This window comes from Arachis hypogaea, chromosome 13 (assembly GCF_003086295.3).
Source record: "Arachis hypogaea cultivar Tifrunner chromosome 13, arahy.Tifrunner.gnm2.J5K5, whole genome shotgun sequence".
Classification (NCBI taxonomy): domain Eukaryota; kingdom Viridiplantae; phylum Streptophyta; class Magnoliopsida; order Fabales; family Fabaceae; genus Arachis; species Arachis hypogaea.
In genome coordinates this window covers 106,985,261-107,004,157 of record NC_092048.1, presented here as the reverse complement: position 1 = coordinate 107,004,157, position 18,897 = coordinate 106,985,261, and the positions used below count along the sequence as shown (strand labels likewise).

The following is an 18,897-nucleotide window of genomic DNA, read 5'->3' as shown; positions in this document are numbered from 1 at the left end:
GTGCACAAGGTAAGGCCAACGTTAGGGCCAAAGTTAGACCCCTAACTTTGGCACCAACGTTGGTATCAGCAGATTATGGTAGCTGATATGAAAAGTTGGAGCAAAAGTTAGACCTCTAACTTTTGCTCAAACTTTTGGTCCAACTTTTGCAAAACTCCAACCCGGTTCAATTGGTTCACTTTGGTTCTTCTCCAAACTTCAAGAGCAATCAACCAAGGCCTTTTTCAACCCAATTCCACCAAGAGCAAAGGCCCAACTCAAGGCTTGAAGATCATTTGAAGAAAGTGTATAAATAGGATAGAATTCAAGTTCTTCGGAGAGCTTTCTTTTGGAATTTTCATAATAGTTTTCGGAGAGCTTTTGATATTGAGTGATCTTTAATTTCTTTGTCTTGGGGAAGGAGAATACACTTCTCTTCCTCTCAGTTTTATTGCTTTCAATTTCAATTACAATTGTCTTGGATTTTTGGGTTGGAGAATTGAAGAAATTCTGTTTCAATCTCAACCTTGGATCTCACTGTTTGATTTACTGCTTGATTGAATTTTAATTTCTGTTAATTGCTCTTCATCAACTTTCTTTGAATTTCAATTACAATTTCTTGTTGGATCTAGGAAGGCATTGAGATCTAGACTTGGTTTTCTAGTCTCTGGGCCCTGAGATCTGAATTCCTAATTTACATTTTGTTTCTTACTTTTAATGTTCATTTACTTTACTGCTTCAAGATCCGATTCAACCCAAACCCTCTTCTACTTCTTTGCTTGATGCAATTTACTTTTCCTTGTTTAAATTCTGCAAATCCAATCCCCAATTCCCTTTACAATTCCAGCCGTTTACATTTCTTACATTTTAAGATTCCGCAATTTACATTTCTTGCATTCTAAGTTTCTGCTATTTAATTTCTTGTTTTTTAAGATTCAGCACTTTAATTCCCTGTTCTCTTTACTTCCATGCAATTTAATTTCTGCAAAGTACAAAACACTCAACCAAATCTTGATTCGCTTGACTAAATTAAACACTAAGCTAAAATTGCTCAATCCTTCAATCCCTGTGGGATCGACCTCACTCCCGTGAGTTTTTATTACTTGATACGACCCGGTACACTTGCCGGTTAGATTTGGGTGTTTTGGAGAAATTCGTTTCTTCCACAGAAATATCCCATCAGGGGGCTAACAAGGGTGATGTGAAAGGTAGGTTATTTTGGGGTAAGTGAGCTAAAATCAAATGATGGCCTCAATCATTCTTTTGGCATGTATCTATATTCTATAATTGGACATATAGATTAAAGCAAAGTAAAGAACATCAGAATAAAAAGAAACAAAACACACAGAAATGAAATTATGGTTTGAATAAAACCATACAATTAAGCTCAAGATTCACAGGCTGTGTGTTCTCTAACTCAAGCATTATATATCATTCATATATGTTATGCAGGTTTAGTTAAAAAATCCCATTATTCTCATAAAAAAATTATTTAGGGTAGCCTTTAAAGTTTCGATGTTCCTCCTTGATGAAATGTTGTCAACTTAACTATATGATGTAATGCTATATATACAAGGTTTATGGATTTAAATCTGTTATGTTCAATTTCCTAGCTTACTTCCTTTTTATATTTTTCAATTTAAACTATGCTATCTTATGCTAAAATGGGTAAACTATACTAATGAATCCACTAATAAGTCAAAATTGCAAACTAAACTAAATAACTAAAAATATGAACTAAAAATGCAAAATGCAAAAATAGAGTAAAAATACATAAAAGCAGCAATGCTCTGTGTCTGCAGCCTCTCTGACTGGATCGGGATCTCCGGATCTGCAGCCTCTATCTGGTGCGTAACCTCCTGATGTGGTGCAACCTGCTCTGTGTCTGCCTGCTGATGGGTCTCCTCCTGGAAATGAGTCTCCTCCTCCTCTGATGGCTCAGATGGTGTGTCGGGCTCAGAGGGGATGTCACCACCCTGTCGGATCATCAGCTTCAGATGCGAATAGCGTCACTGGCTGCGACGCTCCAGTCTCTCATACCGGCGCCGGTTACGGCGCTCCATCTGATCAAGCTGTCGGAATAGGCGGTGCACGAGGCGGTATACGGGCTCAGAGGCAGGTGGAGGTGCAGTAGTAGCAGCAGGGGCAGCAGTGGCAGCTGTGGATGAAGAGGGTCCAGAGGTCACACACCAAAAATTACAGAAAACGCTCCCAGCGATTTCTGAAGCCCTTTTTGGCCCAATTCCAAGTCCAGAAAGCACAGATCAGAGGTTATGAAGTGGAGGAATGCATCCATTTAAAGGAGAGTCTCCAATTAGTTAGTATTCATGAATTAGATGTAGTTTTGAAGGGGAGGATCTCTCCTCTCTCTTTTAGGATTTAGATTTAGGATTTTATTCGCTTTCAGGATTATCTCTTTCTATCAGGTTCAACATTCCTTTTTATTTATCTTTTCAATTTAATTTATGAATTCTTCTATGTTACAGATTACTCTTTTGAATTAATGTTAATTGAGGTATTTCAGTTTATTATTGCTCTCCTTTAATTTATGTTACTGTTACGTCCCATCTGAAGGCATTTTTATTCCAGTAGATTTACTTTTCCCTTTTTGGTCTTGGTTAAGAAATCAGTAACTCAGGAGTTATCAAACTCAAACATGATTGATAATTGTTATCTTTGCTAATTGAATTGAACTTCAACAATCCCAATCTTTCCTTAAGGATTAACTAGGATTTGAGGATCTAACTAATTAGTCACTTGACTTTTCTTTACTTTAAGTAAAGACTAACTGAGTGGAATTAAGATTCAATCTTCATCATCATTGATAAGGGTAACTAGGATAGGACTTCTAATTTCTCATACCTTGCCAAAAGTTTATTTTACAGTTATTTATTTACTTTACAGTCTTTACTTAATTCAATAGCAATTTAAATTACTTGTTCCTTATCTTCAAAACCCCAATTTACAATCTCCATAACCAATAATAAGAACATACTTCCCTGCAGTTCCTTGAGAAGATGACCCGAGGTTTAAATACTTCAGTTATCAATTTATTTAGGAGTTTGTTACTTGTGACAACCAAACGTTTGTACGAAGAGATTTCTGTTGGTTTAGAGACTATATCTACAACACGACTATTTTTATAAAATTCTTTACTGGCAAAAATCCCAACGTCAGTCACCTTGCAAATCTCAGTCAGGCGGATTCAATTGATTATAGAGATTTAATAATTAAAAGATAAATAAAATATAAAATAAAGATAGTGATACTTATGTAATTCATTGGTTAGAATTTCAGATAAGCGTACAGAGATGCATTCGTTCCTCGTGAACCTCTGCTTTCCTATTGTCTTCATCCAATCATTCATACTCCTTTCTATGGCAAGCTGTATGTTAGGCATCACCGTTGTCAATGGCTACATCCTGTCCTCTCAGTGAAAATAGTCCAATGTGTTGTCACTGCATGGCTAATCATCTGTCGGTTCTCGATCATACTGGAATAGGATCCGTTGATCCTTTTGCGTCTGTCACTACGCCCAGCACTCGCGAGTTTAAAGCTCGTCGCAGCCATCCCTTCCCAGATCCTACTCGGAATACCACAGACAAGGTTTAGACTTTCCGGATCTCAAGAATGGCCGTCCATAGATTCTAACTTATACCACGAAGATTCTGATTAAGGAATCCCAGAGATACTCGTTCAATCTAAGGTAGAACGGAAGTGGTTGTCAGGCACGCGTTCATAGGTTGGGAATGATGATGACTGTCACGATCATCACATTCATATTGAGGTGTGAATGAATATCTTAGAATCGGAATAAGCTTGAATTGAATAGAAAAACAATAGTACTTTGTATTAATTCATGAGGAACAGCAGAGCTCCACACCTTACTCTATGGTGTGTAGAAACTCTACCGTTGAAAATACATAAGAACAAGATCCAGGCATGGCCGAATGACCAGCCTCCCGAGGAGGGTTTAATCATCAAAACATGATCAAAAGATGTAAATACAATAGTAAAAGGTCCTATTTATATCAGACTAGTTACTAGGGTTTACAGAAATGAGTAAATGATGCAGAAATCCACTTCTGGGGCCCACTTGGTGTGTGCTTGGGCTGAGCATTGAGCTTTACACGTGTAGAGGCTTCTCTTGGAGTTGAACGCCAGTTTGTAACCTGTTTCTGGCGTTTAACTCCACTTTGCAACCTGTTTCTGGCGTTTAACTCCAGAATGCAGCATGGAACTGGCGTTGAACGCCAGTTTGCGTCATCTAAACTCGAGCAAAGTATGGACTATTATATATTACTGGAAAGCCCTGGATCTCTATTTTCCAACGGAATTAAGAGTGCGCCATTTGGAGTTCTGTAGCTTCAGAAAATCTACTTTGAATGCAGGGAGGTCAGAATCCAACAGCATCTGCAGTCCTTCTTCAACCTCTGAATCTGATTTTTGCTCAAGTCCCTCAATTTCAGCCAGAAATTACCTGAAATCATAGAAAAATATACAAACTCATAGTAAAGTCCAGAAATGTGAATTTTATTTAAAAACTAATAAAAATATACTAAAAACTAACTAAATCATACTAAAAATTATGTAAAAACAATGCCAAAAAGCGTATAAATTATCCGCTCATCACAACACCAAACTTAAATTGTTGCTTGTCCCCAAGCAACTAAAAATCAAATAGGATAAAAAGAAGAGAATATACTATGAATTCCAAAATATCAGTGAAAATTAGCTCCAATCAGATGAGCGGGACTTGTAGCTTTTTGCCTCTTGAATAGTTTTGGCATCTCACTTTATCCATTGAAGTTTAGAATGATTGGCATCTATAGGAACTTAGAATTCAGATAGTGTTATTGATTCTCCTAGTTCAGTATGTTGATTCTTGAACACAGCTACTTTATGAGTCTTGGTCGTAGCCCTAAGCACTTTGTTTTCTAGTATTACCACCGGATACATAAATGCCACAGACACATAACTGGGTGAACCTTTTCAGATTGTGACTCAGCTTTGCTAGAGTCCCCAATTAGAGGTGTCCAGGGTTCTTAAGCACACTCTTCTTTTTGCTTTGGACCTCGACTTTAACCGCTCAGTCTCAAGTTTTTGCTTGACACCTTCACGCCACAAGCACATGGTTAGGGACAGCTTGGTTTAGCCGCTTAGGCCAGGATTTTATTCCTTTAGGCCCTCCTATCCACTGATGCTCAAAGCCTTGGATCCTTTTTATTATCCTTGCCTTTTGGTTTTAAGGGCTATTGGCTTTTTGCTCTTGCCTTTTGGTTTAAAGAGCTTTTGGCTTTTTCTGCTTGCTTTTTTTTTCTTTCTTTTATATTTTTTTCGCATTTTTTTTCTTTTTTTTTCTGCAAGCTTTTGTATTCACTGCTTTTTCTTACTTTAAGAATCAATTTTATGATTTTTTAGATTATCAAATAACATGTCTCCTTTTTCATCATTCTTTCAAGAGCCAACATATTTAACATTCATAAACAACAATTTCAAAAGACATATGCACTGTTCAAGCATTCATTCAGAAAACAAAAAGTATTGTCACCACATCAAAATAATTAAACTAGTTTCAAGGATGAATTCGAAACCATGTACTTCTTGTTCTTTTGTAATTAAAGCAGTTTTCATTTAAGAGAGGTGATGGATTCATATTCATAACTTTAAGGCATAGACACTTAGACACTAGTGATCATATAGTAAAGACACAAACATAAATAAAACATAAAGCTCAAAAATCGAAAAACAGTAAAATAAATAGACAAGGAGATTAAGGAGTGAGTCCACCTTAGTGAGGTTGGCGTCTTCCTCTTCTTGAAGAACCAATGGTGCTTTTGAGCTCCTCTATGTCTCTTCCTTGCCTTTGTTGCTCCTCCCTCATAGCTCTTTGATCTTCTCTAATCTCATGGAGGATGATGGAGTGCTCTTGGTGCTCCACCCTTAGTTGTCCCATGTTGGAACTTAATTCTCCTAGGGAAGTGTTGATTTGCTCCCAATAGTTTTGTGGAGGAAAGTGCATCCCCTGAGGCATCTCAGGGATTTCATGGTGGGGAATTTCCTCATGCTCTTGATGAGGTCCATAATTTCTTGTTTGCTCCATCCTTTTCTTAGTGATGGGCTTGTCCTCTTCAATGAGGATGTCTCCCTCTATGTCAATTTCAGTCGAATTACAAGGGTGGCATATGAGGTGAGGAAAGGCTAACCTTGCCCAAGTGGAGGACTTGTCAGCCACCTTGTAAAGTTCTTGAGGTATAATCTCATGAACTTCCACCTCCTCTCCAAGCATGATACTATGGATCATGATGGCCCGGTCTATAGTAACTTCAGACCGGTTATTAGTAGGAATGATTGAGCGTTGAATGAACTCTAGCCATCCCCTAGCCACTGGTTTGAGGTCATGCCTTCTTAATTGAACCGGCTTACCTCTTGAGTCAATTTTCCATTGAGCTCCTTCCTCACATATGTCCATGAGGACTTGGTCCAACCTTTGATCAAAGTTAACCCTTCTTGTGTAGGGGCGTGCATTCTTTTTCATCATTGGCAAGTTGAACGCCAGCCTTACATTTTTCGGACTGAAGTCTAAGTATTTCCCCCGAACCATGGTAAGCCAATGCTTTGGATTTGGGTTCACACTTTGATCATGGTTCCTAGTGATCCATGCATTTGCATAGAACTCTTGAACCATTAGGATCCCGACTTGTTGAATGGGGTTGGTGAGAACTTCCCAACCTCTTCTTCGAATCTCATGTCGGATCTCCGGATACTCATTCTTTTTTAGCTTGAAAGGAACCTCAGGGATCACTTTCTTCTTGGCCACAACTTCATAGAATTGGTCTTGATGGACCTTTGAGATGAATCTCTCCATCTCCCATGAGTCAGAGGTGGAAGTAATTGCCTTCCCTTTCCTCTTTCTAGAGGTTTCTCTGGCCTTAGGTGCCATAAATGGTTATGGAAAAACAAAAAGCTACGCTTTTACCACACCAAACTTAAAATGTTTGCTCGTCCCCGAGCAAAAGAAGAAAGAAAGTAGTAGTAGAAGAAGAAGAATGGAGGAGATGGGGGAAGAAGATGTATTCGGCCAAGGAGAAGAAGAGAGGGTTGTGTTGTGTGAAAATGAAGAAGGAGTGAAGGGTTTATATAGGAGTGGGGGTGTAGGGTTCGGCCATTAGGGTTGGGTTTGGGAGGGAAATTAGTTTGAATTTTGAAGGTAGGTGTGGTTTATGGGGAAAAGAGGATGGATGTGAGTGGTGAAGAGGTGATGGGAAAGAGTGATTAAGGTGATTGGTGAAGGGTATTTGAGGAAGAGAGTTATGAAAAGGTGTAAAGAGGAGAGAAGAAAAAGTGGGGATCCTATGAGATCCACAGATCTTAAGGGGATCATGTGGGGTCCACAGATCAAGTGGGGTCAAGGACTTAACATCCCTGCTCCAATTAGGCGTGTAAAACGCCTTTGCTGTGCAATCCTGGCGTTTAACACCAGACTGCTACCTGTTTCTGGCGTTAAACACCCAAATGTAGCTTGTTTCTGGCGTTTAACGCCAGGCAGATACTTGTTTCTGGCGTTAAACGCCAGCTTGGTGCCTGTTTCTGGCGTTAGACGCCAGACAGATGCTTGTTTCTGGCGTTTAAATGCCAGACTGCTCTCCTCCAGGGTGTGCTATTTTCAATGCTATTTTTCATTCTATTTTTGATTGTTTAGTAGTTTTTGTGACTCCACATGATCATCAACCTAATAAAATACGAAATAACAAAAAGAAAATAAAATAGATAACATTGGGTTGCCTCCCAACAAGCGCTTCTTTAATGTCAATAGCTTGACAGTGAGCTCTCATGGAGCCTCACAGATAATCAGAGCAAGGTTGGAACCTCCTAACACCAAACTTAGAGTTTGAATATGGGGGTTCAACACCAAACTTAGAGTTTGACTGTGGGGGCTTTGGTTGACTCTACAGTAAGAGAAGCTTTTCATGCTTCCTCTTCATGGTTACAGAAGGAGATCCTTGAGTCTTAAACACAAGGTTATCCTCATTCAGTTGAAGAACCAATTCTCCTCTGTCCACATCAATCACAACTCATGTTGTGGCTAGGAAGGGTCTTCCAAGGATGATGGATTCATCCTCATCCTTCCCAGTGTCTAGGATTATGAAATCAGCAGGGATGTAAAGGCTTCAACCTTTACTAACACGTCCTCTACTTGTCCATAAGCCTATTTTCTTGAGTTGTCTGCCATCTCTATTGAGATTCTGGTAGCTTGCACCTCAAAGATCCCAAGTTTCTCCATTACAGAGAGTGGCATTAAGTTTATTCCTGACCCCAGGTCACACAGAGCCTTCTCAAAGGTCATGATGCTTATGGTACAGGGTATTAAGAATTTGCCAGGATCCTGTTTCTTTTGAGGTTATTTCTGCCTATCCAATGCATTCAGTTCATTGGTGAGCAAGGGAGGTTCATCTTCCCAAGTCTCATTACCAAATAATTTAGCATTCAGCTTCATGATTGCACCAAGGTACTTAACAACTTGCTCTTCAGTAATGTCTTCATCCTCTTCAGAGGAAGAATACTCATCAGAGCTCATGAAGGGTAGAAAGAGGTTCAATGGAATCTCTATGGTCTCCAGATGAGCCTCAGATTCCTTTGGTTTCTCAAAGGGGAACTCCTTATTGGTCACTGGACGTCCCAGGAGGTCTTCCTCACTAGGATTCACGTTCTCCTCTTCCCTTGTAGGTTCGGCCATGATGGTCAAATCAATGGCCTTGCACTCTCTCTTTGGATTCTCTTCTGTATTGCTTGGGAGAGTACTAGGAGGAGTTTCAGTGACTCTTTTACTCAGCTGGCCCACTTGTGCCTCCAAATTTCTAATGGAGGACCTTGTTTCATTCATGAAACTTACAGTGGCCTTAGATAGATCAGAGACTATGGTTGCTAAGCTGGATGGATTCTGCTCAGAATTCTCTGTCTGTTGCTGAGTGGATGATGGAAAAAGCTTGCTATTGCTAAACCTGTTTCTTCCACCATTATTAAAGCCTTGTTGAGGCTTTTGTTGATCCTTCCATGAGAAATTTGGATGATTTTTCCATGAGGGATTATAGGTGTTTCCATAGGGTTCACCCATTTAATTCACCTCTGCTATTGCAGGGTTTTCAGGATCATAAGCTTCTTCTTCAGAAGATGCCTCTTTAGTACTGTTGGATGATTCCTTCAATCCATTCAGACTCTGAGAGATCATATTGACTTGCTGAGTCAATATTTTATTCTGAGCCAATATGGCATTCAGAGTATCAATTTCAAGAACTCCATTCCTCTGAGGCGTCCCATTACTCACAGGATTCCTTTCAGAAGTGTACATGAACTGGTTATTTGCAACCATGTCAATGAGTTCTTGAGCTTCTGCAAGTGTTTTCTTTAGGTGAATGGATCCACCTGCAGAATGGTCCAATGACATCTTTGATAGTTCAGACAGACCATCATAGAATATATCCAGGATGGTCCATTCTGAAAGCATGTCAGAAGGACACTTTTTGGTCAGTTCCTTGTATCTCTCCCAAGCTTCATAGAGGGATTCACCTTCCTTCTGTCTGAAAGTTTGAACATCCACTCTAAGCTTGCTAAGCTTTTGAGGACGAAAGAACTTGGCTAAGAAAGCCGTGACCAGCTTATCCCAAGATTTCAGGCTGTCTTTAGGTTGAGAGTCCAACCATATTCTAGCTCTATCTCTTACAGCAAATGGAAAAAGCATAAGCCTGTAGACCTCGGGATCAACCCCATTGGTCTTAACAGTATCACAGATCTGCAAGAATTCAGTTAAGAACTGAAAAGGATCTTCTGATGGAAGTCCATAAAATTTGCAGTTCTGTTGCATCAGAGAAACTAATTGAGGTTTCAGCTCAAAATTGTTTGCTCCAATGGCAGGGATTGAGATGCTTCTTCCATGTAAATTGGAATTTGGTGCAGTAAAGTCACCAAGCATCTTCCTTGCGTTGTTATTATTTTCGGCCATGTCTCCTTCTTTTTCGAAATTTTCAGTCAGATTTTCTCCAAAGAGTTGTGCTTTAGCTTCCCTTAGCTTCCTCTTCAGAGTCCTTTCAGGTTCAGGATCAGCTTCAACAAGAATGTTCTTATCCTTGTTCCTGCTCATATGAAAAAGAAGAAAACAAAAAAAGAAAATATGGAATCCTCTATGTCACAGTATAGAGATTCCTTTATGTGAGTAGAAGAAGATATGAATAGAAGAAGGAGAATTCAAACACAAGGGTGAGGAGTAGGTTCGAATTCTTGGGTGAAAAAAGGATGTTAGTAGATGAATAAATAAATAGAAGGAGGTGAGGGAGAAGAATTTTCAAAAATTAGATAAAATAAAATAAAAGTATTTTTGTTTTTAAATTAAAAATTAAAATTAAAAATTTGAAAATTAAGCAAGGAAAATTAAATCAAATTAAATTAAATTTAAAACAAATAGTTAATTAAAAAAGAAGTTTTAGAAAAAGGGGAAGTTGATTTTCGAAAATTAGAGAGAGAGAATTAGTTAGGTAGTTTTGAAAAAGATATGATTGAAACAAAAGGATAGGATTAATTGAAAAAGATTTGAAAATTAATTTTGAAAAGATAAGAAGTTAGAAAAGATTTTGAAATTGATTTTGAAAAAGATATGATTGAAACTTAATTTGAAAAAGATTTGAAAGAGAAATTTGAAAAGATTTTATTTTTGAAATCAAAATTGATTACTTGACTAACAAGAAACTAAAAAGATATGATTCTAAAGTTTAAAGATTGAACCTTTCTTATTAGGCAAGTAACAAACTTAAAAATTTTGAATCAATCACATTAATTGTTAGCATTAATTTCGAAAATATGAAATAAAAATAAGAAAAAGATTTTGAAAATCAATTTAAAAATTTCGAAAATATTAAGAAAAGTGAAAAAGATTTGATTTTTTTTTGAAAAAGATTTGAAAAAGATAGAATTTTTAAATTGAAAATTTGATTTGACTCATAAGAAACAACTAGATTTTTAAAAATTTTGAAAAAGTCAACTCAAATTTTCGAAAATTTATGAGAGAAAGAGGGAAAGATATTTTTTTTATTTTTGAATTCTTAATGATGAGAGAGAAAAACACAAAAAAGACACAATGCATGGAAATTTTAGATCAAAACACATGATGCATGCAAGAACACTTTGAATGTCAAGATGAACACCAAGAACACTTTGAAGATCATGATGAACATCAAGAACTTATTTTTGAAAAATTTTCAAGAAAAGAGAACATGCAAGACACCAAACTTAGAAAAATTTTTAAATTTTAGACACTAACAAATTGAAAATGCATATGAAAAACAAGAAAAGACACAAAAGAAGAAAAATTAAAGATCAAACATAGAAAATCATCAAGAACAACTTGAAGATCATGAAGAACAAGAAAGAAGCTTAATGCATGTGTTCTTCGAAAATTTAAGAAAAGTTAAAAGCATGAAATTGACATCAAACTTACAATTAGACACTAGACTCAAACAAGAAACATCAAATTATTTTTGATTTTATGATTTTGTTAATTAATTTTTTTTTGTATTTTTCAAAAATAAGAAATAAATAAAAAAAGCTTAAAAATAAAATAAAATTACCTAATATGAGCAACAAGATGAACCGTCAGTTGTCCAAACTCGAACAATCCCCGGCAACGGCGCCAAAAACTTGGTGCGCGGAAATCATGACGGTTCCATTCCTTGGTAACGGCGCTAAAAACTCAATACGCACATTCATGAACTTAGTTCTTTATCACAACTTCGCACAACTAACCAGCAAGTGCACTAGGTCGTCCAAGTAATAAACCTTACGTGAGTAAGGGTCGATCCCACGGAGATTGTCGGCTTGAAGCAAGCTATGGTCACCTTGCAAATCTCAGTCAGGCGGATTCAATTGATTATAGAGATTTAATAATTAAAAGATAAATAAAATATAAAATAAAGATAGTGATACTTATGTAATTCATTGGTGAGAATTTCAGATAAGCGTATAGAGATGCATTCGTTCCTCTTGAACCTCTGCTTTCCTATTGTCTTCATCCAATCATTCATACTCCTTTCTATGGAAAGCTGTATGTTAGGCATCACCATTGTCAATGGCTACATCCTGTCCTCTTAGTGAAAATGGTCCAATGCACTGTCACTGCATGGCTAATCATCTGTCGGTTCTCGATCATACTGGAATAGGATCCATTGATCCTTTTGCGTCTGTCACTACGCCCAGCACTCGCGAGTTTGAAGCTCGTCACAGCCATCCCTTCCCAGATCCTACTCGGAATACCACAGACAAGGTTTAGACTTTCCGGATCTCAAGAATGGCCATCCATGGATTCTAACTTATACCACGAAGATTCTGATTAAGGAATCCCAGAGATACTCGTTCAATCTAAGGTAGAACGGAAGTGGTTGTCAGGCACGCGTTCATAGGTTAGGAATGATGATGACTGTCACGATCATCACATTCATATTGAGGTGCGAATGAATATCTTAGAATCGGAATAAACTTGAATTGAATAGAAAAATAATAGTACTTTGTATTAATTCATGAGGAACAGCAGAGCTCCACACCTTACTCTATGGTGTGTAGAAACTCTGCCGTTGAAAATACATAAGAACAAGGTCCCGGCATGGCTGAATGACCAGCCTCCCGAGGAGGGTTTAATCATCAAAACATGATCAAAAGATGTAAATACAATAGTAAAAGGTCCTATTTATATCAGACTAGTTACTAAGGTTTACAGAAATGAGTAAATGATGCAGAAATCCACTTCTGGGGCCCACTTGGTGTGTTCTTGGGCTGAGCATTGAGCTTTACACATGTAGAGGCTTCTTTTGGAGTTGAACGCCAGTTTGTAACCTGTTTCTGGCGTTTAACTCCACTTTGCAACCTATTTCTGGCGTTTAACTCCAGAATGCAGCATAGAACTGGCGTTGAACGCCAGTTTGCGTCATCTAAACTCGGGCAAAGTATGGACTATTATATATTGCTGGAAAGCCCCGGATGTCTACTTTCCAACGCAATTAAGAGCGCGCCATTTGAAGTTCTGTAGCTCCAGAAAATCCACTTTGAGTGCAGGGAGGTCAGAATCCAACAGCATCTGCAGTCCTTCTTCAACCTCTGAATCTGACTTTTGCTCAAGTCCCTCAATTTCAACCAGAAATTACCTGAAATCACAAAAAAACACACAAACTCATAGTAAAGTCCAGAAATGTGAATTTTATTTAAAAACTAATAAAAATATACTAAAAACTAACTAAATCGTACTAAAAATTATGTAAAAACAATGCCAAAAAGCGTATAAATTATCCACTCATCAACTACCATATCCTTATTTCTGAAATTTTGAAAAGTGGCTAATTCATAATTTCAAGTTGAATCGCAAATAACACAAGTAAGAATAGGGCAAAAATTTTCAATTTCCTCCCAAATTGATCTTAATTTCGTAAAGAAAGAAGTGACAGTAAGATCACCTTGGTGAGATGCATAGAGTTTCTCATGAAGTTGTGCTTTCACAGATCTTGCCATAGATCTGAAGCCATGGTCCTCCAAATGACGCTCTTATGCATTTTGGGATTGAGAGACAAATTTATCCAATAAAGAATATAGGTGTTGCACCTGTCCCAAGCGGTGAATGAAGCATCATCTTGCAAGTTTCGATAACGATCCATCGATAAATTGAATCTTGTTATTGGATTGTTAGCCACATGGATCTGGACCACCCGGTATAATTCTGGGGTGTGAGGCTGAAATTGATGAGTGTAGTTGGTGTGAAATTTAAAGTCCACAAACTAACCGGCAAGTGCACCGGGTCATAGCAAGTAATACCTCAGGTGAGTGAGGGTCGATCCCACGAGGATTGATGAATCAAGCAACAATATTTGAGTGATTGGCTTAGTCAGACAAACAGAAAATGGTGTTTTAAGAGTTCAAAAGCATTAACAGTAAATCAGAGAATCAAAAAGCAACAGTAAACAAGTTATGAAATATATATGGAGAACACAGTTAAGGCTTTAGAGTTATCTATTTTGCGGATTGACTTTTCTTACTAACTATTTTAATCATGCAAGATTTAATTCATGGCAAACTATATGTGACTAAACCCTAATTCCTTAGACCTTTTTTGTCTCCTCTAACCTTCATCAACCGCCAATTTCTTGGTCACTTGATTCGAATTAGAGGGTTAAGTTCAATTCTAGTTTATATGCCACAAAAACCCTAATTAACCAAATATAAGAAGATTATATGTCACGTATCCCGTTAAGTTCAGATAATTAGAAATTTAGGAGAAATTGTTTTCAAGCTGTTGTTCAAGTAAAGAGATTTTCCAAGTTATACAAGAACTCAATTAGAACAAGGGTCATTGAAAGAGCAAAACCCTCGCGCGATCTAGAATTTTCACAAATAAATTCCCGTTGCAAGTATAGCTTCTAGACCGACAAGAATTCCTTTCTTACAAAAGTTTGGTTGTCACAAGTAACAAACCCAATAAAATTTATAAACCAAAGTATTTAAACCTCGGGTCGTCTTCTCGAGGAATTGCAGGGAAGTATGATGTATTATTGGTTATGGAAAACAGTATTTTTGGGTTTTGAAAAGGGTTTGAACAAGAGAAATAAATTGCAGGAATTAGTAAATCAATAACTAAGAAAACTCTTGGCAAGGTATGAAAATTTGGAAGTCCTATCCTAGTTATCCTTATCGATGGTGATGAGAATTGAGTTTTAATCCCAATTAGTTAACCTTTACTAAAGCAAAGGAAAGTCAAGTGGCTTAATTAGTTTGATCTTCAGGTCCTAGCCAATTCCTAAGAAAGGACTAGAGTTATTGGAATTCAATTCAATTAGCAAAAATAATAATTATCAATCATGATAAGTTTGATAACTCAAGAGTCTCCAATCAATCAACGAAAGCCAAGATTATAAAGAGCTAAATAAAAATCATAAATCTGAAATACCTCAATTGCATTAATAAAAGAAAATCAATCTGAACATAAAGAGTTCATAAGCCAATTTGGCAACATAAGTCAGATACGAATGAAAGCATTAGAATAAATAAAAATATAAAAGGAATATTGAACCTGATAAAGAGTTGAAATCCTAAATCCTTTAAGAGGAATCCTAATCCTAAAACCTAAGAGAGAAGAGAGAACCTCTCTCTCTAAAAACTACATCTAAATTATGAAAAGTGAATAATGGAAGACCTCCCTTATGAATGGATGCATTCCCCCACTTTATAGCCTCTAATCTGTGTTTTCTGAACTTGGATCTGGGCCAAAAGGGTTTCAGAAATCGCTGGGGGAGTTTTCTGCAGTTTCTGCACGTGGCGTACTGTCACGCGTACGCGTGGGTCACGCGTTCGCGTCATCTGGAGTTTTTTCTGGTCACGCGTACGCATCAGTTGCGCGTCTGCTTCGTATGTGTTTCGCTCAAGTCTCGCGTCCGCGTCGTCCATGCGTTCGCGTCGCTTGCATTTTACGACAGGCACGCGGTCGCGTCGTCCATGCATTCGCGTGGTTGGCTTTTCTTCAAAACTCCATTTTTATTCTTTCCTTCCATTTTTGTATGTTTTCTTTCTGTCCTCTAAGCCATTCCTGCCCTATGAAACCTGAAAATACTCAACACACAGATCACGGCATCGAATGGTAATAAAGGATAAATAAATTTTAATATTTCTAAAGCATAGGAAACATGTTTTCACTTATGTCATATCACAAGGAGGGAATTACAAAACCATGCAAATTCATATGAATAAGTGGGTGAAGACTTGATAAAAACATTAATTTCAGTACAAGATAAATCACAAAATGGTGGTTTATCAACCTCCCCATACTTAAACATTAGCATGTCCTCATGCTAAATCCAAGAGAAAGAGTAAGGCAAAGTGGTGGAATTTCATGCAATGCAATCTATTCTAAATGCAACTACCTAAATGAATCATGAAATTCTAATTATTATCCACCTATGTATATATAAAGCTTACATGCGGTTAGTTTATTTCATATTTTCAAGGAATCATATATGTACAAGTAAGGCCAAACCAAATTAAAACATGTTCACAATTGAGTTGGGTTAAATTTTTTTCACAAACTTGCAAGACAATTAACAATTTAAACATAGATATATGGGAATGAGCTATTGAACCCTCACTGAATTTTTGTGTTTACTCTCTAGTCACTCAGTGTTTATTGGGTTAATCACTCTATTCTTTTTCTATCCTTGCTTTCTAAAACTTTGTTCTTCATCTAACCAATCAACAAATATTGAATACAGACATACAAAAATCATGAGGTCTTTTTCAAGGTTGTAATGGGGCCAAGGTAAAGGTAAGGGTATACATATAAGGCTAAGTGAGCTAACAAAGTGAATGCTTGATTAGTCTAAGATTTCACCTAACATATACATACTTTATATAATTTTAAAGTGCTTTACCTAGCTACCCAAACTTCTTCCCACTTTTGTGTTACATGCTCATGTATCTTTTAAATTTTGTCACATATGCATTGATTCTTTTATTTTGTATTGGGGGTAATTTTTGTATCCCCTTATTTAATTACTAAAATATAAAAAAAATTGAATGTACATGGTAATTTAATTAATTTGAATTCACATGAGCATGCTTCCCAAATTTTCAAATAACTTATTCAATTTTAATTTTCCACTTTTTCTATCATTCCATGTTCCCATAAAATTCCCCACATTTAAATTGTACACAATATCTATCTTAAGTTAATCAAGGATTCACTTGGGTTAATTTTAATTTGTTTTTCTGCTTAAGGCTAGTAATGTGGTTATAGAACAAGAGGGGATTAAAAAGCTCAAGAGGGCTAACAAGGGTGATGTAAAAGGTAGGCTAAATTGGGATAAGTGAGGAAAAATTCAAACGATGGCCTCAATCATCTCTTGGTATGTATCTATATTCTATATTGGACATATAGATTAAAACAAAGTAAAGAACACCAGAATGAAAAAGAAGGGAAAAACACACATGAATGAAATTTATGGTTTGAATGTAACCATACAATTAAGCTCAAAACTCACAGGCTATGTGTTCTTTTGACTCAAAAACCATATATCAGTTATGTATGTCATGCAAGTAGAAATCAAGAGTTCCCATTATTCTCAATGTAAATCTTAGGGTGGCCCTTAAAATCTTAGTGTTCCTCCTTGAAGAAATATTGTTAACTAACTAACATGCAATGCTATATATACAAGGTGTATGGATGTTTGATTCTGTTAAAGTTTCTAGTTTACTTCTTTTTATTTTCAATTAAATCAAACTATTATATGCTAAAAGGGTAAACTATACTAAGTAATCCACATATTCTATAACTAATAAGTTTAGAATTGCAAACTAAACTAAATGTCTAAGATATAAACTAAAGTGCAAAATGCGGAAATAAAGTAAAAATACAGCAAAAGAACAATGTGCAAGTACTGAAAAATAAAAATAAAAATAAAAATACAGAAAAATAAACAAAATAAGATAGAAGAGTCTGTAGTGGTTCACCAAAAAGATAAGCCAGGGATGGCGACCTCCCCACACTTAAAAGATAGCATCGAGGATCAAGCTAGGTGTGAAGAAGGGTCATCACCGGAAGGATGGGCTGCTGGAGTCTCAGTGGTGGCCTGAAGGTCTACAGACTGGATAAGTGTAGGAGGATCTGTCTGCTGCAGTGGAGGCTCTGACTGGAGAGGAAACGCCGGATCTGCGGCCTGGATCTGGTGTGGCTCCTCATGCTGTGGCGCAGCCTGCTCGGGTCCTGCCTGCTCAGCCTGGGCATGTGTCTCCTCCTCATGATCATCCGCCTCCACCTCAGATGTATCAGAAGGGGTGTCGGGATCGGAGAGGATGTCGCTGCCGGAACGGATCATCAACTTAAGGTGCTCATAGCGCCGCTTGTGGCGGCGTTCCATATGATCCAGGCGGGCAAAGAGGCGATGCACCAAATGATAAACGGGCTCAGGAGCAGGTGGATGTGCAGTGGATGAGGCTGGTGCAACAGTGGTTTATCTTGTCCTCAATTGAGCGGATTTTATCAATCTTTCATACACTTGTTCATACAAAATGCATGTTTTACATTCTCCTTCCTGATTTTGTGCTATGATTGAAAACATGCTTCTTTTGACTTATATTTGCTAATATTAATCTTCTCTTATTACCATTCGATGCCTTGATATGTGTGTTAAGTGATTTCAGAGATTACAGGGCAGGAATGACTCAGAGGATGGAAAGGAAGCATGCAAAAGTGGAAGGAATACAAGAAGTTGAAGAAATTGCTAAGCTGTCCAGCCTGACCTCTTCGCACTCAAACGGTCATAACTTGAGCTACAGAGGTCCAAATGAGATGGTTCTAGTTGCGGTGGAAATCTAACGTCCGGGGCTTCGCAACGATATATAATTTGTCATAGCTTCCCCGAAGCCAAGCGACACAAACGCGTGGATCACGCGGACGCGTGACCTGGCAAAAACCCAATCCGCGCGAACGCATGGACGACGCCTCCGCGTCACTTTCCCGCGACCTGTACGTACCAGAAATCGTTGGGGGCGATTTTTGGCCTATTTTTGACCCAGTTTTTGTCCCAGAGAACACAGATTAGAGGCTATAAAGTGGGGGAATGCATCCATTCATTAGGAGGTCTTCCATTATTCATTTTTCATAATTTAGATGTAGTTTTTAGAGAGAGAGGTTCTCTCCTCTCTCTTAGGTTTTAGGATTAGGATTCCTCTTAAAGGATTTAGGATTTCAACTCTTTATCAGGTTCAATATTCCTTTTATATTTTTATTTATTCTAATGCTTTCATTCGTATCTGACTTATGTTGCCAAATTGGCTTATGAACTCTTTATGTTCAGATTGATTTTCTTTTCTTAATGCAATTGAGGTATTTCATATTTATGA

At 37.4% G+C, this 18,897-nt stretch overlaps 1 non-coding gene across 1 annotated transcript; it reads left to right on the top strand.

The window, feature by feature from the left end:
* Positions 1 to 9,478: 9,478 nt before the first annotated feature.
* On the top strand, positions 9,479 to 9,586 carry LOC112738915 (small nucleolar RNA R71). The gene has a single exon (XR_003169863.1). It is a non-coding gene; the product is annotated as a small nucleolar RNA R71 (small nucleolar RNA).
* The last annotated feature ends 9,311 nt before the right edge of the window (positions 9,587 to 18,897 follow it).